The sequence below is a fragment of the Echiichthys vipera genome (genome assembly GCF_963691815.1).
Source record: "Echiichthys vipera genome assembly, chromosome: 12".
NCBI classification, from domain to species: Eukaryota; Metazoa; Chordata; class Actinopteri; order Perciformes; family Trachinidae; genus Echiichthys; species Echiichthys vipera.
This window is the reverse complement of record NC_139837.1, coordinates 26,917,832-26,940,189: the sequence shown is the minus strand read 5'-3', so window position 1 is coordinate 26,940,189 and position 22,358 is coordinate 26,917,832.

Here is a 22,358-nt window from a genome sequence, read left to right as displayed (position 1 = left end):
AGAGCGTTAGACTGAAGTTCTAAAGCAGGTTGTCTGCGGGGTAATAAAAGTTGAAAAAAATCAATTTTGGGTAAACTCAGGCCCCTTTTTAATGTGTGTGCGTAAGTGTGTAGCACCTCTTGCTTCTGCGATTGACCAGAGGCACAACCACTTTTGACTTTTGGAACTGGCTCTTCGGGGGAGGAAAGCAGTGACTTTCTGGGCCGAAACGTTGCAAGCACAGAGGCACCGGATTCCCCTTTTTTGGAGGCAAATTTAATGACGTCCCATCTTTGACACCTTCACTCTTGTGCCGAAATAGCTCAGTTGGGATAGCGTTAGACTGAAGATCTAAAGGTCCCTGGTCCGATCCCGGTTTTCGGCAGAACACCGATGGTATGGTTTTCTAACACTTCTGTTGTCAGCTATGTGGTACTAGGGAGCAAGCACAGCACCTGTTATATCTCTCTGAATCAAGTGTCAACCGCACAACGGTTGTAAAATTTGATGCTTTTTCTCACATTGGCTTCACCTTCTATTTCCAGCAGGTGGCGCTATGATGTTTGAACAACACATCAAATGTGTAACCAGGTGAGGAAATACGACAAGGCCTACTCGAAAATCAAGAAAGGGTTGACAGCCACACCACAACGCTTAGGCCAGTCTGATTACCTATCCATCCACCTAGCACCAGCTTACAACCCCCTCAGGAGACAAGCTAAACCCACCACCAGGATTCTTCAAGTTTGGCCTGAAAGAGCTTCCTTGCAGCTGCAGGACTGCTTTGAGAGGACAAACTGGGACATTTTTGAAAACCAGGATTTAGAGGAGTACACATCCACTCTACTCTGTCACATCCAGAACTGTGTTGACAACGTCACCGTCAACAAACACGCCTGGGTGTACCCAACCAGAAGCCACGGATGACAAAGGAGGATGACGGAACTCGCCTCAAGGACCACAACACAGCATTCAGGTCTAGCGACAGAGCCCTGTACAGCGCCGCTAGAGCCAACCTGAAGAAAGGCATCAAGGATGCCAAAGCGGCCTACAAGAGGAAGACAGAGGACGACTTTCACAACAACAATCCACGGCGGGTGTGGCTGGGCATCCAACTCATTACCAACTCCATGCACAGCAACAGCACGACGGCACTGGCAGAGGAACTGAACTGTTTCTTTGCCCGCTTCAACGTGAAACCAGAACAGCTCGTCACCATTCTCCCACCAACCCTTTAAAGGTGAACTGTGTGTTCTGCTTCTTTGCCCCTGAATATAGCTTACACAAACTTATTTATTTTGAATCTAGGACTCTTACTTTCTGACCAGCAACAGTGAGCAGTCAGCTCTGAAAATAGGTCACCAACCAGATCCTCTCTACTCATGGTGACGCGTTTAACCTACATTTTCTAGTGCGGAAATAGCTAAGTTTGGAGAGCGTTAGACTGAAGTTCTAAAGCAGGTTGTCTGCGGGGTAATAAAAGTTGAAAAAATCAATTTTGGGTAAACTCAGGCCCCTTTTTAATGTGTGTGCGTAAGTGTGTAGCACCTCTTGCTTCTGCGATTGACCCGAGGCACAACCACTTTTGACTTTTGGAACTGGCTCTTCGGGGGAGGAAAGCAGTGACTTTCTGGGCCGAAACGTTGCAAGCACAGAGGCACCGGATTCCCCTTTTTTGGAGGCAAATTTAATGACGTTCCATCTTTGACACCTTCACTCTTGTGCCAAAATAGCTCAGTTGGGAGAGCGTTAGACTGAAGATCTAAAGGTCCCTGGTCCGATCCTGGTTTTCGGCAGAACACCGATGGTATGGTTTTCTAACACTTCTGTTGTCAGCTATGTGGTACTAGGGAGCAAGCACAGCACCTGTTATATCTCTCTGAATCAAGTGTCAACCGCACAACGGTTGTAAAATTTGATGCTTTTTCTCACATTGGCTTCACCTTCTATTTCCAGCAGGTGGCGCTATGATGTTTGAACAACACATCAAATGTGTAACCAGGTGAGGAAATACGACAAGGCCTACTCGAAAATCAAGAAAGGGTTGACAGCCACACCACAACGCTTAGGCCAGTCTGATTACCTATCCATCCACCTAGCACCAGCTTACAACCCCCTCAGGAGACAAGCTAAACCCACCACCAGGATTCTTCAAGTTTGGCCTGAAAGAGCTTCCTTGCAGCTGCAGGACTGCTTTGAGAGGACAAACTGGGACATTTTTGAAAACCAGGATTTAGAGGAGTACACATCCACTCTACTCTGTCACATCCAGAACTGTGTTGACAACGTCACCGTCAACAAACACGCCTGGGTGTACCCAACCAGAAGCCACGGATGACAAAGGAGGATGACGGAACTCGCCTCAAGGACCACAACACAGCATTCAGGTCTAGCGACAGAGCCCTGTACAGCGCAGCTAGAGCCAACCTGAAGAAAGGCATCAAGGATGCCAAAGCGGCCTTCAAGAGGAAGACAGAGGATGACTTTCACAACAACAATCCACGGCGGGTGTGGCTGGGCATCCAACTCATTACCAACTCCATGCACAGCAACAGCACGACGGCACTGGCAGAGGAACTGAACTGTTTCTTTGCCCGCTTCAACGTGAAACCAGAACAGCTCGTCACCATTCTCCCACCAACCCTTTAAAGGTGAACTGTGTGTTCTGCTTCTTTGCCCCTGAATATAGCTTACACAAACTTATTTATTTTGAATCTAGGACTCTTACTTTCTGACCAGCAACAGTGAGCAGTCAGCTCTGAATATAGGTCACCAACCTAGATCCTCTCTACTCATGGTGACGCGTTTAACCTACATTTTCTAGTGCGGAAATAGCTAAGTTTGGAGAGCGTTAGACTGAAGTTCTAAAGCAGGTTGTCTGCGGGGTAATAAAAGTTGAAAAAATCAATTTTGGGTAAACTCAGGCCCCTTTCTAATGTGTGTGCGTAAGTGTGTAGCACCTCTTGCTTCTGCGATTGACCCGAGGCACAACCACTTTTGACTTTTGGAACTGGCTCTTCGGGGGAGGAAAGCAGTGACTTTCTGGGCCGAAACGTTGCAAGCACAGAGGCACCGGATTCCCCTTTTTTGGAGGCAAATTTAATGACGTCCCATCTTTGACACCTTCACTCTTGTGCCGAAATAGCTCAGTTGGGAGAGCGTTAGACTGAAGATCTAAAGGTCCCTGGTCCGATCCCGGTTTTTGGCAGAACACCGATGGTATGGTTTTCTAACACTTCCGTTGTCAGCTATGTGGTACTAGGGAGCAAGCACAGCACCTGTTATATCTCTCTGAATCAAGTGTCAACCGCACAACGGTTGTAAAATTTGATGCTTTTTCTCACATTGGCTTCACCTTCTATTTCCAGCAGGTGGCGCTATGATGTTTGAACAACACATCAAATGTGTAACCAGGTGAGGAAATACAACAAGGCCTACTCGAAAATCAAGAAAGGGTTGACAGCCACACCACAACGCTTAGGCCAGTCTGATTACCTATCCATCCACCTAGCACCAGCTTACAACCCCCTCAGGAGACAAGCTCAACCCACCACCAGGATTCTTCAAGTTTGGCCTGAAAGAGCTTCCTTGCAGCTGCAGGACTGCTTTGAGAGGACAAACTGGGACATTTTTGAAAACCAGGATTTAGAGGAGTACACATCCACTCTACTCTGTCACATCCAGAACTGTGTTGACAACGTCACCGTCAACAAACACGCCTGGGTGTACCCAACCAGAAGCCACGGATGACAAAGGAGGATGACGGAACTCGCCTCAAGGACCACAACACAGCATTCAGGTCTAGCGACAGAGCCCTGTACAGCGCCGCTAGAGCCAACCTGAAGAAAGGCATCAAGGATGCCAAAGCGGCCTACAAGAGGAAGACAGAGGACGACTTTCACAACAACAATCCACGGCGGGTGTGGCTGGGCATCCAACTCATTACCAACTCCATGCACAGCAACAGCACGACGGCACTGGCAGAGGAACTGAACTGTTTCTTTGCCCGCTTCAACGTGAAACCAGAACAGCTCGTCACCATTCTCCCACCAACCCTTTAAAGGTGAACTGTGTGTTCTGCTTCTTTGCCCCTGAATATAGCTTACACAAACTTATTTATTTTGAATCTAGGACTCTTACTTTCTGACCAGCAACAGTGAGCAGTCAGCTCTGAAAATAGGTCACCAACCAGATCCTCTCTACTCATGGTGACGTTTAACCTAAATTTTCTAGTGCGGAAATAGCTAAGTTTGGAGAGGGTTAGACTGAAGTTCTAAAGCAGGTTGTCTACGGGGTAATAAAAGTTGAAAAAATCAATTTTGGGTAAACTCAGGCCCCTTTTTAATGTGTGTGCGTAAGTGTGTAGCACCTCTTGCTTCTGCGATTGACCCGAGGCACAACCACTTTTGACTTTTGGAACTGGCTCTTCGGGGGAGGAAAGCAGTGACTTTCTGGGCCGAAACGTTGCAAGCACAGAGGCACCGGATTCCCCTTTTTTGGAGAAAAAATTTAATGACGTCCCATCTTTGACACCTTCACTCTTGTGCTGAAATAGCTCAGTTGGGAGAGCGTTAGACTGAAGATCTAAAGGTCCCTGGTCTGATTCCGGGTTTCGGCAGAACACCGCAGGTATGGTTTTCTAACACTTCCTGTGTCCGCTATGTGGTACTAGGGAGCAAGCACAGCACCTGTTATATCTCTCTGAATCAAGTGTCAACCGCACAATGGTTGTAAAATTTGATGCTTTTTCTCACATTGGCTTCACCTTCTATTTCCAGCAGGTGGCGCTATGATGTTTGAACAACACATCAAATGTGTAACCAGGTGGGGAAATACATTAGACAAGGCCTACTCGAAAATCAAGAAAGGGTTGACAGCCACACCACAACGCTTAGGCCAGTCTGATTACCTATCCATCCACCTAGCACCACCTTACAACCCCCTCAGGAGACAAGCTAAACCCACCACCAGGATTCTTCAAGTTTGGCCTGAAAGAGCTTCCTTGCAGCTGCAGGACTGCTTTGAGAGGACAAACTGGGACATTTTTGAAAACCAGGATTTAGAGGAGTACACATCCACTCTACTCTGTCACATCCAGAACTGTGTTGACAACGTCACCGTCAACAAACACGCCTGGGTGTACCCCAACCAGAAGCCACGGATGACAAAGGAGGATGATGGAACTCGCCTCAAGGACCACAACACAGCATCTAGGTCTAGCGACAGAGCCCTGTACAGCGCCGCTAGAGCCAACCTTAAGAAAGGCATCAAGGATGCCAAAGCGGCCTACAAGAGGAAGACAGAGGACGACTTTCACAACAACAATCCACGGCGGGTGTGGCTGGGCATCCAACTCATTACCAACTCCATGCACAGCAACAGCACGACGGCACTGGCAGAGGAACTGAACTGTTTCTTTGCCCGCTTCAACGTGAAACCAGAACAGCTCGTCACCATTCTCCCACAAACCCTTTAAAGGTGAACTGTGTGTTCTGCTTCTTTGCCCCTGAATATAGCTTACACAAACTTATTTATTTTGAATCTAGGACTCTTACTTTCTAACCAGCAACAGTGAGCAGTCAGCTCTGAAAATAGGTCACCAACCAGATCCTCTCTACTCATCAGAATCAGAATCAGGTTTATTGCTAAGTATGTTGGACATACAGAGAATTTGACTCCGGCTCATGCTTTACTCACAGTTCCAAACATTTAACAGGACAAACCTAAACATAACAATAACATTAACAATAACAGAACAATAACAGAACAACACAGAACAATAATTTAAGATAAAAAATAGAGGTAATATTAAAAATAGGTTAACAAGTAAATATGAGAAATTTAAAATAGAAAGATAAAATAATTGTGCAAAGTAAAGTGACCAGGCTGTTATAAATATCTTTGTTATGTTATTTACAGTGATATACATAAGGTGCATTAGGTGCATTTGTCTTGTATGTCTGGCATGTGTGTGTGATGTGTCGGGTGGGGTCAATTGTTCAGCAGTGTGACGGCCTGGGGGTAGAAACTGTTTTTATGTCTGACTGTTTTTGTGTACAGAGTTCTGTAACGCCTGCCAGAGGGGAGAAGTTCAAAGAGGTGATGTGCAGGGTGTGAAGGGTCTGCAGAGATGTGAACTGCCCTTTTCCTGACTCTGGATGAGTGCAGGTCCTGGATAGTGGGCAGTTTGACACCAATGATTCTCTCTGCAGTCCTGATTGTCCGTGTCAGTCTGTTCTTGTCCTGTTTGGTGGCCGATCCAAACCAAACAATGATGGAGGTGCAGAGAACAGACTGAACTATTGCCGTGTAGAACTGGATCAGCAGTTCTTGGGGCAGGTTGAACTTCCTCAGCTGACGAAGGAAGTACATCCTCTGCTGGGCCTTTTTGGTGATGGAGTCCACATTGTGGCTCCACTTCAGATCCTGGGAGAGGATGGATCCCAGGAACCTGAAGGTTTCCACAGCAGACACGGTGTTGTTGAGGATGGTGATGGGGGGCAGTGTGGGGGGGCGGCTCCTGAAGTCCACTGTCATCTCCACAGTTTTGAGCGTGTTTAGCTCCAGATGGTTCTGACCGCACCAGAGGGCCAGCTGTCCCACCTCCCGTCTGTAAGCAGACTCGTCACCGTCCCGGATGAGACCGATGACGGTTGTGTCGTCTGCAAACTTCAGGAGTTTGACAGATGGGTCACTCGAGGTGCAGTCATTTGTATAAAGGGAGAAGAGCAATGGAGAGAGCACACACCCCTGGGGAGCGCCTGTGCTGATGGTCCGGGTGCTGGATGTGATCCGCCCCAGCCTCACCTGCTGTCTCCTGTCAGTCAAAAAGTTAGTAATCCACTGACAGGTGGAGGCTGGGACGGTGAGCTGGGAGAGTTTGTAGTGGAGGATGTCCGGGATGATTGTGTTGAAAGCCGAGCTAAAGTCTACAAACAGGATCCTTGCATAAGCCCCCGGGGTGTCAAGGTGTTGCAGGATGTGGTGCAGTCCCATGTTGACTGCATCATCCGCTGACCTGTTTGCCCGATATGCAAACTGCAGGGGGTCCAGCAGGGGTCCTGTGATGTCCTTCAAGTGGCTCAACACCAGTCTCTCAAAGGACTTCATGACCACAGATGTCAGGGCCACAGGCCTGTAGTCATTTAGTCCTGTGATTGCTGGTTTCTTGGGGACCGGGATTATTGTGGAGCGTTTGAAGCAGGAGGGGACTTCACACAGCTCCAGGGATCTGTTGAAGATCTGGGTGAAGATGGGGGTCAGCTGGTCAGCACAGACCTTCAGACAGGAGGGTGACACACCGTCTGGGCCTGGAGCTTTCTTGGTCTTTAGTTTCTTGAAGAGCTGACACACATCCTCTTCACAGATCCTGAGTGACGGTGGGGGGGAAGGGAGGGGTGATGAGGGTTGTGTGATGGTGGAGTGGGTGATGGGTGTGAAAGTTGGCGTCTCAAACCTGCAGTAGAAGACATTCAGGTCGTCAGCCAGTTGACGGTTCACTGCAGTGTGGGGGGATGGTCTCCTGTAGTTGGTTATGTCCTGTAGACCTCTCCACACTGACGCAGGGTCGTTAGCTGAGAAACTGCTCTTCAGCTTCTCAGTGTAGCACCTTTTTGCCACCTTGATCTCCTTTGTCAGTGTGTTCCTGGCCGTGTTGTACAGGACTCTGTCCCCACTTCTGTAGGCCTCCTCCTTGGCCTGGCGAAGCGTCCTGAGTTTTGCAGTGAACCAGGGTTTATTGTTGTTGTATGTGCAGAAGGTCTTGGTCGGCACACACATGTCCTCACAAAAGCTGGTGTAGCTTGTCACAGTGTCAGTCAGCTCGTCCAGATCGGTAGCAGCAGCCTCAAAAACACTCCAATCAGTGCAGTCAAAGCAGGCCTGTAACTCCAGCTTTGACTCTGTGGTCCATCTCTTCACAGTCCTCACTACAGGCTTGGCAGATTTGAGTTTCTGCCTGTAGTTTGGAACATGATGGACCATACAGTGATCAGAGAGCCCCAAAGCTGCACGGGGAACAGAGCGATAGGAGTCTTTTAAAATAGTGTAGCAATGGTCCAGAGTGTTTTTGTCCCTGGTGGGACACTTAACCTGTTGTCTGTATCTTGGTAGTTCACTGCTGAGGTTTGCTCTGTTAAAGTCCCCCAGCACAATGAGCAGGGAGTCTGGATGCTTCCTCTCCTCCTCCGTTATCTGGTCAGCCAGGTGTTGTAGGGCCTCAGTGACACAGGCCTGAGGTGGGATGTACACACCAACCAGAATGAACGAGGAGAACTCCCGCGGTGAATAAAACGGTCTACAGTTTATGAAAAATGCCTCCAAGTGGGGGCTGCATGATTTCTTCAACACTGTGACATCTGTACACCAACCTTCGTTAATATAGAAGCAGATTCCGCCTCCTCTGCTCTTCCCCGAGAGCTCCGTTACCCGGTCCGCTCGTAACAGCTGGAAGTCCGGTAGATGTAATCCTGAGTCTGGGGTGAGTTCACTGAGCCAAGTTTCAGTGAAACACAGGGCGGCAGATCTGCAGAAGTCCGAATTCCTTCTGTTGAGGAGCAGCAGTTCGTCTATCTTGTTGTTAAGGGAGCGGACGTTCGCCAGGTGAATCGACGGGAGCGCTGTTCGGAATCCCCGCTGTCGGAGCTTAACGAGCGCGCCGGCCCGTTTGCCCCGTCTGCGTCGCCTGAACATCCCGTAGACAGCCGCTGCTCCTCCGACTAGAAGTTCCGAAAGGTATCCAGAATCGGTGAGAAATGTTGGAAAATTGTGTCCGGTAGACTGTCCATACTGTAAAAGTTCCTCCCGAGTGTACCGGATCACGGAAGGACAACTTAAAACGCAACAAAAAAACAAAAACAAACAAGGAACTGCGGAGCTAAGCGCCGAGGCAGCCGTCCGTGGCGCCATCATGACGTTTAACCTACATTTTCTAGTGCGGAAATAGCTAAGTTTGGAGAGCATTAGACTGAAGTTCTAAAGCAGGTTGTCTGCGGGGTAATAAAAGTTGAAAAAATCAATTTTGGGTAAACTCAGGCCCCTTTTTAATGTGTGTGCGTAAGTGTGTAGCACCTCTTGCTTCTGCGATTGACCCGAGGCACAAACACTTTTGACTTTTGGAACTGGCTCTTCGGGGGAGGAAAGCAGTGACTTTCTGGGCCGAAACGTTGCAAGCACAGAGGCACCGGATCCCCCTTTTTTGGAGAAAAAATTTAATGACGTCCCATCTTTGACACCTTCACTCTTGTGCCGAAATAGCTCAGTTGGGAGAGCGTTAGACTGAAGATCTAAAGGTCCCTGGTCCGATTCCGGGTTTCGGCAGAACACCGCAGGTATGGTTTTCTAACACTTCCTGTGTCCGCTATGTGGTACTAGGGAGCAAGCACAGCACCTGTTATATCTCTCTGAATCAAGTGTCAACCGCACAATGGTTGTAAAATTTGATGCTTTTTCTCACATTGGCTTCACCTTCTATTTCCAGCAGGTGGCGCTATGATGTTTGAACAACACATCAAATGTGTAACCAGGTGGGGAAATACATTAGACAAGGCCTACTCGAAAATCAAGAAAGGGTTGACAGCCACACCACAACGCTTAGGCCAGTCTGATTACCTATCCATCCACCTAGCACCACCTTACAACCCCCTCAGGAGACAAGCTAAACCCACCACCAGGATTCTTCAAGTTTGGCCTGAAAGAGCTTCCTTGCAGCTGCAGGACTGCTTTGAGAGGACAAACTGGGACATTTTTGAAAACCAGGATTTAGAGGAGTACACATCCACTCTACTCTGTCACATCCAGAACTGTGTTGACAACGTCACCGTCAACAAACACACCTGGGTGTACCCAACCAGAAGCCACGGATGACAAAGGAGGATGACGGAACTCGCCTCAAGGACCACAACACAGCATTCAGGTATAGCGACAGAGCCCTGTACAGCGCCGCTAGAGCCAACCTGAAGAAAGGCATCAAGGATGCCAAAGCGGCCTACAAGAGGAAGACAGAGGACGACTTTCACAACAACAATCCACGGCGGGTGTGGCTGGGCATCCAACTCATTACCAACTCCATGCACAGCAACAGCACGACGGCACTGGCAGAGGAACTGAACTGTTTCTTTGCCCGCTTCAACGTGAAACCAGAACAGCTCGTCACCATTCTCCCACCAACCCTTTAAAGGTGAACTGTGTGTTCTGCTTCTTTGCCCCTGAATATAGCTTACACAAACTTATTTATTTTGAATCTAGGACTCCTACTTTCTGACCAGCAACTGTGAGCAGTCAGCTCTGAAAATAGGTCACCAACCAGATCCTCTCTACTCATGGTGACGTTTAACCTACATTTTCTAGTGCGGAAATAGCTAAGTTTGGAGAGCGTTAGACTGAAGTTCTAAAGCAGGTTGTCTGCGGGGTAATAAAAGTTGAAAAAAATCAATTTTGGGTAAACTCAGGCCCCTTTTTAATGTGTGTGCGTAAGTGTGTAGCACCTCTTGCTTCTGCGATTGACCAGAGGCACAACCACTTTTGACTTTTGGAACTGGCTCTTCGGGGGAGGAAAGCAGTGACTTTCTGGGCCGAAACGTTGCAAGCACAGAGGCACCGGATTCCCCTTTTTTGGAGGCAAATTTAATGACGTCCCATCTTTGACACCTTCACTCTTGTGCCGAAATAGCTCAGTTGGGAGAGCGTTAGACTGAAGATCTAAAGGTCCCTGGTCCGATCCCGGTTTTCGGCAGAACACTGATGGTATGGTTTTCTAACACTTCTGTTGTCAGCTATGTGGTACTAGGGAGCAAGCACAGCACCTGTTATATCTCTCTGAATCAAGTGTCAACCGCACAACGGTTGTAAAATTTGATGCTTTTTCTCACATTGGCTTCACCTTCTATTTCCAGCAGGTGGCGCTATGATGTTTGAACAACACATCAAATGTGTAACCAGGTGAGGAAATACAACAAGGCCTACTCGAAAATCAAGAAAGGGTTGACAGCCACACCACAACGCTTAGGCCAGTCTGATTACCTATCCATCCACCTAGCACCAGCTTACAACCCCCTCAGGAGACAAGCTCAACCCACCACCAGGATTCTTCAAATTTGGCCTGAAAGAGCTTCCTTGCAGCTGCAGGACTGCTTTGAGAGGACAAACTGGGACATTTTTGAAAACCAGGATTTAGAGGAGTACACATCCACTCTACTCTGTCACATCCAGAACTGTGTTGACAACGTCACCGTCAACAAACACGCCTGGGTGTACCCAACCAGAAGCCACGGATGACAAAGGAGGATGACGGAACTCGCCTCAAGGACCACAACACAGCATTCAGGTCTAGCGACAGAGCCCTGTACAGCGCCGCTAGAGCCAACCTGAAGAAAGGCATCAAGGATGCCAAAGCGGCCTACAAGAGGAAGACAGAGGACGACTTTCACAACAACAATCCACGGCGGGTGTGGCTGGGCATCCAACTCATTACCAACTCCATGCACAGCAACAGCACGACGGCACTGGCAGAGGAACTGAACTGTTTCTTTGCCCGCTTCAACGTGAAACCAGAACAGCTCGTCACCATTCTCCCACCAACCCTTTAAAGGTGAACTGTGTGTTCTGCTTCTTTGCCCCTGAATATAGCTTACACAAACTTATTTATTTTGAATCTAGGACTCTTACTTTCTGACCAGCAACAGTGAGCAGTCAGCTCTGAAAATAGGTCACCAACCAGATCCTCTCTACTCATGGTGACGTTTAACCTAAATTTTCTAGTGCGGAAATAGCTAAGTTTGGAGAGGGTTAGACTGAAGTTCTAAAGCAGGTTGTCTACGGGGTAATAAAAGTTGAAAAAATCAATTTTGGGTAAACTCAGGCCCCTTTTTAATGTGTGTGCGTAAGTGTGTAGCACCTCTTGCTTCTGCGATTGACCCGAGGCACAAACACTTTTGACTTTTGGAACTGGCTCTTCGGGGGAGGAAAGCAGTGACTTTCTGGGCCGAAACGTTGCAAGCACAGAGGCACCGGATTCCCCTTTTTTGGAGAAAAAATTTAATGACGTCCCATCTTTGACACCTTCACTCTTGTGCTGAAATAGCTCAGTTGGGAGAGCGTTACACTGAAGATCTAAAGGTCCCTGGTCCGATTCCGGGTTTCGGCAGAACACCGCAGGTATGGTTTTCTAACACTTCCTGTGTCCGCTATGTGGTACTAGGGAGCAAGCACAGCACCTGTTATATCTCTCTGAATCAAGTGTCAACCGCACAATGGTTGTAAAATTTGATGCTTTTTCTCACATTGGCTTCACCTTCTATTTCCAGCAGGTGGCGCTATGATGTTTGAACAACACATCAAATGTGTAACCAGGTGGGGAAATACATTAGACAAGGCCTACTCGAAAATCAAGAAAGGGTTGACAGCCACACCACAACGCTTAGGCCAGTCTGATTACCTATCCATCCACCTAGCACCACCTTACAACCCCCTCAGGAGACAAGCTAAACCCACCACCAGGATTCTTCAAGTTTGGCCTGAAAGAGCTTCCTTGCAGCTGCAGGACTGCTTTGAGAGGACAAACTGGGACATTTTTGAAAACCAGGATTTAGAGGAGTACACATCCACTCTACTCTGTCACATCCAGAACTGTGTTGACAACGTCACCGTCAACAAACACGCCTGGGTGTACCCCAACCAGAAGCCACGGATGACAAAGGAGGATGATGGAACTCGCCTCAAGGACCACAACACAGCATCTAGGTCTAGCGACAGAGCCCTGTACAGCGCCGCTAGAGCCAACCTTAAGAAAGGCATCAAGGATGCCAAAGCGGCCTACAAGAGGAAGACAGAGGACGACTTTCACAACAACAATCCACGGCGGGTGTGGCTGGGCATCCAACTCATTACCAACTCCATGCACAGCAACAGCACGACGGCACTGGCAGAGGAACTGAACTGTTTCTTTGCCCGCTTCAACGTGAAAACCAGAACAGCTCGTCACCATTCTCCCACCAACCCTTTAAAGGTGAACTGTGTGTTCTGCTTCTTTGCCCCTGAATATAGCTTACACAAACTTATTTATTTTGAATCTAGGACTCTTACTTTCTAACCAGCAACAGTGAGCAGTCAGCTCTGAAAATAGGTCACCAACCAGATCCTCTCTACTCATCAGAATCAGAATCAGGTTTATTGCTAAGTATGTTGGACATACAGAGAATTTGACTCCGGCTCATGCTTTACTCACAGTTCCAAACATTTAACAGGACAAACCTAAACATAACAATAACATTAACAATAACAGAACAATAACAGAACAACACAGAACAATAATTTAAGATAAAAAATAGAGGTAATATTAAAAATAGGTTAACAAGTAAATATGAGAAATTTAAAATAGAAAGATAAAATAATTGTGCAAAGTAAAGTGACCAGGCTGTTATAAATATCTTTGTTATGTTATTTACAGTGATATACATAAGGTGCATTAGGTGCATTTGTCTTGTATGTCTGGCATGTGTGTGTGATGTGTCGGGTGGGGTCAATTGTTCAGCAGTGTGACGGCCTGGGGGTAGAAACTGTTTTTATGTCTGACTGTTTTTGTGTACAGAGTTCTGTAACGCCTGCCAGAGGGGAGAAGTTCAAAGAGGTGATGTGCAGGGTGTGAAGGGTCTGCAGAGATGTGAACTGCCCTTTTCCTGACTCTGGATGAGTGCAGGTCCTGGATAGTGGGCAGTTTGACACCAATGATTCTCTCTGCAGTCCTGATTGTCCGTGTCAGTCTGTTCTTGTCCTGTTTGGTGGCCGATCCAAACCAAACAATGATGGAGGTGCAGAGAACAGACTGAACTATTGCCGTGTAGAACTGGATCAGCAGTTCTTGGGGCAGGTTGAACTTCCTCAGCTGACGAAGGAAGTACATCCTCTGCTGGGCCTTTTTGGTGATGGAGTCCACGTTGTGGCTCCACTTCAGATCCTGGGAGAGGATGGATCCCAGGAACCTGAAGGTTTCCACAGCAGACACGGTGTTGTTGAGGATGGTGATGGGGGGCAGTGTGGGGGGGCGGCTCCTGAAGTCCACTGTCATCTCCACAGTTTTGAGCGTGTTTAGCTCCAGATGGTTCTGACCGCACCAGAGGGCCAGCTGTCCCACCTCCCGTCTGTAAGCAGACTCGTCACCGTCCCGGATGAGACCGATGACGGTTGTGTCGTCTGCAAACTTCAGGAGTTTGACAGATGGGTCACTCGAGGTGCAGTCATTTGTATAAAGGGAGAAGAGCAATGGAGAGAGCACACACCCCTGGGGAGCGCCTGTGCTGATGGTCCGGGTGCTGGATGTGATCCGCCCCAGCCTCACCTGCTGTCTCCTGTCAGTCAAAAAGTTAGTAATCCACTGACAGGTGGAGGCTGGGACGGTGAGCTGGGAGAGTTTGTAGTGGAGGATGTCCGGGATGATTGTGTTGAAAGCCGAGCTAAAGTCTACAAACAGGATCCTTGCATAAGCCCCCGGGGTGTCAAGGTGTTGCAGGATGTGGTGCAGTCCCATGTTGACTGCATCATCCGCTGACCTGTTTGCCCGATATGCAAACTGCAGGGGGTCCAGCAGGGGTCCTGTGATGTCCTTCAAGTGGCTCAACACCAGTCTCTCAAAGGACTTCATGACCACAGATGTCAGGGCCACAGGCCTGTAGTCATTTAGTCCTGTGATTGCTGGTTTCTTGGGGACCGGGATTATTGTGGAGCGTTTGAAGCAGGAGGGGACTTCACACAGCTCCAGGGATCTGTTGAAGATCTGGGTGAAGATGGGGGTCAGCTGGTCAGCACAGACCTTCAGACAGGAGGGTGACACACCGTCTGGGCCTGGAGCTTTCTTGGTCTTTAGTTTCTTGAAGAGCTGACACACATCCTCTTCACAGATCCTGAGTGACGGTGGGGGGGAAGGGAGGGGTGATGAGGGTTGTGTGATGGTGGAGTGGGTGATGGGTGTGAAAGTTGGCGTCTCAAACCTGCAGTAGAAGACATTCAGGTCGTCAGCCAGTTGACGGTTCACTGCAGTGTGGGGGGATGGTCTCCTGTAGTTGGTTATGTCCTGTAGACCTCTCCACACTGACGCAGGGTCGTTAGCTGAGAAACTGCTCTTCAGCTTCTCAGTGTAGCACCTTTTTGCCACCTTGATCTCCTTTGTCAGTGTGTTCCTGGCCGTGTTGTACAGGACTCTGTCCCCACTTCTGTAGGCCTCCTCCTTGGCCTGGCGAAGCGTCCTGAGTTTTGCAGTGAACCAGGGTTTATTGTTGTTGTATGTGCACAAGGTTTTGGTCGGCACACACATGTCCTCACAAAAGCTGGTGTAGCTTGTCACAGTGTCAGTCAGCTCGTCCAGATCGGTAGCAGCAGCCTCAAAAACACTCCAATCAGTGCAGTCAAAGCAGGCCTGTAACTCCAGCTTTGACTCTGTGGTCCATCTCTTCACAGTCCTCACTACAGGCTTGGCAGATTTGAGTTTCTGCCTGTAGTTTGGAACATGATGGACCATACAGTGATCAGAGAGCCCCAAAGCTGCACGGGGAACAGAGCGATAGGAGTCTTTTAAAATAGTGTAGCAATGGTCCAGAGTGTTTTTGTCCCTGGTGGGACACTTAACCTGTTGTCTGTATCTTGGTAGTTCACGGCTGAGGTTTGCTCTGTTAAAGTCCCCCAGCACAATGAGCAGGGAGTCTGGATGCTTCCTCTCCTCCTCCGTTATCTGGTCAGCCAGGTGTTGTAGGGCCTCAGTGACACAGGCCTGAGGTGGGATGTACACACCAACCAGAATGAACGAGGAGAACTCCCGCGGTGAATAAAACGGTCTACAGTTTATGAAAAATGTCTCCAAGTGGGGGCTGCATGATTTCTTCAACACTGTGACATCTGTACACCAACCTTCGTTAATATAGAAGCAGATTCCGCCTCCTCTGCTCTTCCCCGAGAGCTCCGTTACCCGGTCCGCTCGTAACAGCTGGAAGTCCGGTAGATGTAATCCTGAGTCTGGGGTGAGTTCACTGAGCCAAGTTTCAGTGAAACACAGGGCGGCAGATCTGCAGAAGTCCGAATTCCTTCTGTTGAGGAGCAGCAGTTCGTCTATCTTGTTGTTAAGGGAGCGGACGTTCGCCAGGTGAATCGACGGGAGCGCTGTTCGGAATCCCCGCTGTCGGAGCTTAACGAGCGCGCCGGCCCGTTTGCCCCGTCTGCGTCGCCTGAACATCCCGTAGACAGCCGCTGCTCCTCCGACTAGAAGTTCCGAAAGGTATCCAGAATCGGTGAGAAATGTTGGAAAATTGTGTCCGGTAGACTGTCCATACTGTAAAAGTTCCTCCCGAGTGTACCGGATCACGGAAGGACAACTTAAAACGCAACAAAAAAACAAAAACAAACAAGGAACTGCGGAGCTAAGCGCCGAGGCAGCCGTCCGTGGCGCCATCATGACGTTTAACCTACATTTTCTAGTGCGGAAATAGCTAAGTTTGGAGAGCATTAGACTGAAGTTCTAAAGCAGGTTGTCTGCGGGGTAATAAAAGTTGAAAAAATCAATTTTGGGTAAACTCAGGCCCCTTTTTAATGTGTGTGCGTAAGTGTGTAGCACCTCTTGCTTCTGCGATTGACCCGAGGCACAAACACTTTTGACTTTTGGAACTGGCTCTTCGGGGGAGGAAAGCAGTGACTTTCTGGGCCGAAACGTTGCAAGCACAGAGGCACCGGATCCCCCTTTTTTGGAGAAAAAATTTAATGACGTCCCATCTTTGACACCTTCACTCTTGTGCCGAAATAGCTCAGTTGGGAGAGCGTTAGACTGAAGATCTAAAGGTCCCTGGTCCGATTCCGGGTTTCGGCAGAACACCGCAGGTATGGTTTTCTAACACTTCCTGTGTCCGCTATGTGGTACTAGGGAGCAAGCACAGCACCTGTTATATCTCTCTGAATCAAGTGTCAACCGCACAATGGTTGTAAAATTTGATGCTTTTTCTCACATTGGCTTCACCTTCTATTTCCAGCAGGTGGCGCTATGATGTTTGAACAACACATCAAATGTGTAACCAGGTGGGGAAATACATTAGACAAGGCCTACTCGAAAATCAAGAAAGGGTTGACAGCCACACCACAACGCTTAGGCCAGTCTGATTACCTATCCATCCACCTAGCACCACCTTACAACCCCCTCAGGAGACAAGCTAAACCCACCACCAGGATTCTTCAAGTTTGGCCTGAAAGAGCTTCCTTGCAGCTGCAGGACTGCTTTGAGAGGACAAACTGGGACATTTTTGAAAACCAGGATTTAGAGGAGTACACATCCACTCTACTCTGTCACATCCAGAACTGTGTTGACAACGTCACCGTCAACAAACACACCTGGGTGTACCCAACCAGAAGCCACGGATGACAAAGGAGGATGACGGAACTCGCCTCAAGGACCACAACACAGCATTCAGGTATAGCGACAGAGCCCTGTACAGCGCCGCTAGAGCCAACCTGAAGAAAGGCATCAAGGATGCCAAAGCGGCCTACAAGAGGAAGACAGAGGACGACTTTCACAACAACAATCCACGGCGGGTGTGGCTGGGCATCCAACTCATTACCAACTCCATGCACAGCAACAGCACGACGGCACTGGCAGAGGAACTGAACTGTTTCTTTGCCCGCTTCAACGTGAAACCAGAACAGCTCGTCACCATTCTCCCACCAACCCTTTAAAGGTGAACTGTGTGTTCTGCTTCTTTGCCCCTGAATATAGCTTACACAAACTTATTTATTTTGAATCTAGGACTCCTACTTTCTGACCAGCAACTGTGAGCAGTCAGCTCTGAAAATAGGTCACCAACCAGATCCTCTCTACTCATGGTGACGTTTAACCTACATTTTCTAGTGCGGAAATAGCTAAGTTTGGAGAGCGTTAGACTGAAGTTCTAAAGCAGGTTGTCTGCGGGGTAATAAAAGTTGAAAAAAATCAATTTTGGGTAAACTCAGGCCCCTTTTTAATGTGTGTGCGTAAGTGTGTAGCACCTCTTGCTTCTGCGATTGACCAGAGGCACAACCACTTTTGACTTTTGGAACTGGCTCTTCGGGGGAGGAAAGCAGTGACTTTCTGGGCCGAAACGTTGCAAGCACAGAGGCACCGGATTCCCCTTTTTTAGAGAAAAAATTTAATGACGTCCCATCTTTGACACCTTCACTCTTGTGCCGAAATAGCTCAGTTGGGAGAGCGTTAGACTGAAGATCTAAAGGTCCCTGGTCCGATCCCGGGTTTTGGCAGAACACCGATGGTATGGTTTTCTAACACTTCCGTTGTCAGCTATGTGGTACTAGGGAGCAAGCACAGCACCTGTTATATCTCTCTGAATCAAGTGTCAACCGCACAACGGTTGTAAAGTTTGATGCTTTTTCTCACATTGGCTTCACCTTCTATTTCCAGCAGGTGGCGCTATGATGTTTGAACAACACATCAAATGTGTAACCAGGTGAGGAAATACGACAAGGCCTACTCGAAAATCAAGAAAGGGTTGACAGCCACACCACAACGCTTAGGCCAGTCTGATTACCTATCCATCCACCTAGCACCACCTTACAACCCCCTCAGGAGACAAGCTAAACCCACCACCAGGATTCTTCAAGTTTGGCCTGAAAGAGCTTCCTTGCAGCTGCAGGACTGCTTTGAGAGGACTAACTGGGACATTTTTGAAAACCAGGATTTAGAGGAGTACACATCCACTCTACTCTGTCACATCCAGAACTGTGTTGACAACGTCACCGTCAACAAACACACCTGGGTGTACCCAACCAGAAGCCACGGATGACAAAGGAGGATGACGGAACTCGCCTCAAGGACCACAACACAGCATTCAGGTCTAGCGACAGAGCCCTGTACAGCGCCGCTAGAGCCAACCTGAAGAAAGGCATCAAGGATGCCAAAGCGGCCTACAAGAGGAAGACAGAGGACGACTTTCACAACAACAATCCACGGCGGGTGTGGCTGGGCATCCAACTCATTACCAACTCCATGCACAGCAACAGCACGACGGCACTGGCAGAGGAACTGAACTGTTTCTTTGCCCGCTTCAACGTGAAACCAGAACAGCTCGTCACCATTCTCCCACCAACCCTTTAAAGGTGAACTGTGTGTTCTGCTTCTTTGCCCCTGAATATAGCTTACACAAACTTATTTATTTTGAATCTAGGACTCCTACTTTCTGACCAGCAACTGTGAGCAGTCAGCTCTGAAAATAGGTCACCAACCAGATCCTCTCTACTCATGGTGACGTTTAACCTACATTTTCTAGTGCGGAAATAGCTAAGTTTGGAGAGCGTTAGACTGAAGTTCTAAAGCAGGTTGTCTGCGGGGTAATAAAAGTTGAAAAAAATCAATTTTGGGTAAACTCAGGCCCCTTTTTAATGTGTGTGCGTAAGTGTGTAGCACCTCTTGCTTCTGCGATTGACCAGAGGCACAACCACTTTTGACTTTTGGAACTGGCTCTTCGGGGGAGGAAAGCAGTGACTTTCTGGGCCGAAACGTTGCAAGCACAGAGGCACCGGATTCCCCTTTTTTAGAGAAAAAATTTAATGACGTCCCATCTTTGACACCTTCACTCTTGTGCCGAAATAGCTCAGTTGGGAGAGCGTTAGACTGAAGATCTAAAGGTCCCTGGTCCGATCCCGGGTTTCGGCAGAACACCGATGGTATGGTTTTCTAACACTTCCGTTGTCAGCTATGTGGTACTAGGGAGCAAGCACAGCACCTGTTATATCTCTCTGAATCAAGTGTCAACCGCACAACAGTTGTAAAATTTGATGCTTTTTCTCACATTGGCTTCACCTTCTATTTCCAGCAGGTGGCGCTATGATGTTTGAACAACACATCAAATGTGTAACCAGGTGAGGAAATACGACAAGGCCTACTCGAAAATCAAGAAAGGGTTGACAGCCACACCACAACGCTTAGGCCAGTCTGATTACCTATCCATCCACCTAGCACCAGCTTACAACCCCCTCAGGAGACAAGCTCAACCCACCACCAGGATTCTTCAAGTTTGGCCTGAAAGAGCTTCCTTGCAGCTGCAGGACTGCTTTGAGAGGACAAACTGGGACATTTTTGAAAACCAGGATTTAGAGGAGTACACATCCACTCTACTCTGTCACATCCAGAACTGTGTTGACAACGTCACCGTCAACAAACACACCTGGGTGTACCCAACCAGAAGCCACGGATGACAAAGGAGGATGACGGAACTCGCCTCAAGGACCACAACACAGCATTCAGGTATAGCGACAGAGCCCTGTACAGCGCCGCTAGAGCCAACCTGAAGAAAGGCATCAAGGATGCCAAAGCGGCCTACAAGAGGAAGACAGAGGACGACTTTCACAACAACAATCCACGGCGGGTGTGGCTGGGCATCCAACTCATTACCAACTCCATGCACAGCAACAGCACGACGGCACTGGCAGAGGAACTGAACTGTTTCTTTGCCCGCTTCAACGTGAAACCAGAACAGCTCGTCACCATTCTCCCACCAACCCTTTAAAGGTGAACTGTGTGATCTGCTTCTTTGCCCCTGAATATAGCTTACACAAACTTATTTATTTTGAATCTAGGACTCTTACTTTCTGACCAGCAACAGTGAGAAGTCAGCTCTGAAAATAGGTCACCAACCAGATCTTCTCTACTCATGGTGACGTTTAACCTACATTTTCTAGTGCGGAAATAGCTAAGTTTGGAGAGCGTTAGACTGAAGTTCTAAAGCAGGTTGTCTGCGGGGTAATAAAAGTTGAAAAAATCAATTTTGGGTAAACTCAGGCCCCTTTTTAATGTGTGTGCGTAAGTGTGTAGCACCTCTTGCTTCTGCGATTGACCCGAGGCACAACCACTTTTGACTTTTGGAACTGGCTCTTCGGGGGAGGAAAGCAGTGACATTCTGGGCCGAAACGTTGCAAGCACAGAGGCACCGGATTCCCCTTTTTTGGAGGCAAATTTAATGACGTCCCATCTTTGACACCTTCACTCTTGTGCCGAAATAGCTCAGTTGGGAGAGCGTTAGACTGAAGATCTAAAGGTCCCTGGTCCGATCCCGGTTTTCGGCAGAACACCGATGGTATGGTTTTCTAACACTTCCGTTGTCAGCTATGTGGTACTAGGGAGCAAGCACAGCACCTGTTATATCTCTCTGAATCAAGTGTCAACCGCACAACGGTTGTAAAGTTTGATGCTTTTTCTCACATTGGCTTCACCTTCTATTTCCAGCAGGTGGCGCTATGATGTTTGAACAACACATCAAATGTGTAACCAGGTGAGGAAATACGACAAGGCCTACTCGAAAATCAAGAAAGGGTTGACAGCCACACCACAACGCTTAGGCCAGTCTGATTACCTATCCATCCACCTAGCACCACCTTACAACCCCCTCAGGAGACAAGCTAAACCCACCACCAGGATTCTTCAAGTTTGGCCTGAAAGAGCTTCCTTGCAGCTGCAGGACTGCTTTGAGAGGACAAACTGGGACATTTTTGAAAACCAGGATTTAGAGGAGTACACATCCACTCTACTCTGTCACATCCAGAACTGTGTTGACAACGTCACCGTCAACAAACACACCTGGGTGTACCCAACCAGAAGCCACGGATGACAAAGGAGGATGACGGAACTCGCCTCAAGGACCACAACACAGCATTCAGGTATAGCGACAGAGCCCTGTACAGCGCCGCTAGAGCCAACCTGAAGAAAGGCATCAAGGATGCCAAAGCGGCCTACAAGAGGAAGACAGAGGACGACTTTCACAACAACAATCCACGGCGGGTGTGGCTGGGCATCCAACTCATTACCAACTCCATGCACAGCAACAGCACGACGGCACTGGCAGAGGAACTGAACTGTTTCTTTGCCCGCTTCAACGTGAAACCAGAACAGCTCGTCACCATTCTCCCACCAACCCTTTAAAGGTGAACTGTGTGTTCTGCTTCTTTGCCCCTGAATATAGCTTACACAAACTTATTTATTTTGAATCTAGGACTCCTACTTTCTGACCAGCAACTGTGAGCAGTCAGCTCTGAAAATAGGTCACCAACCAGATCCTCTCTACTCATGGTGACGTTTAACCTACATTTTCTAGTGCGGAAATAGCTAAGTTTGGAGAGCGTTAGACTGAAGTTCTAAAGCAGGTTGTCTGCGGGGTAATAAAAGTTGAAAAAAATCAATTTTGGGTAAACTCAGGCCCCTTTTTAATGTGTGTGCGTAAGTGTGTAGCACCTCTTGCTTCTGCGATTGACCAGAGGCACAACCACTTTTGACTTTTGGAACTGGCTCTTCGGGGGAGGAAAGCAGTGACTTTCTGGGCCGAAACGTTGCAAGCACAGAGGCACCGGATTCCCCTTTTTTAGAGAAAAAA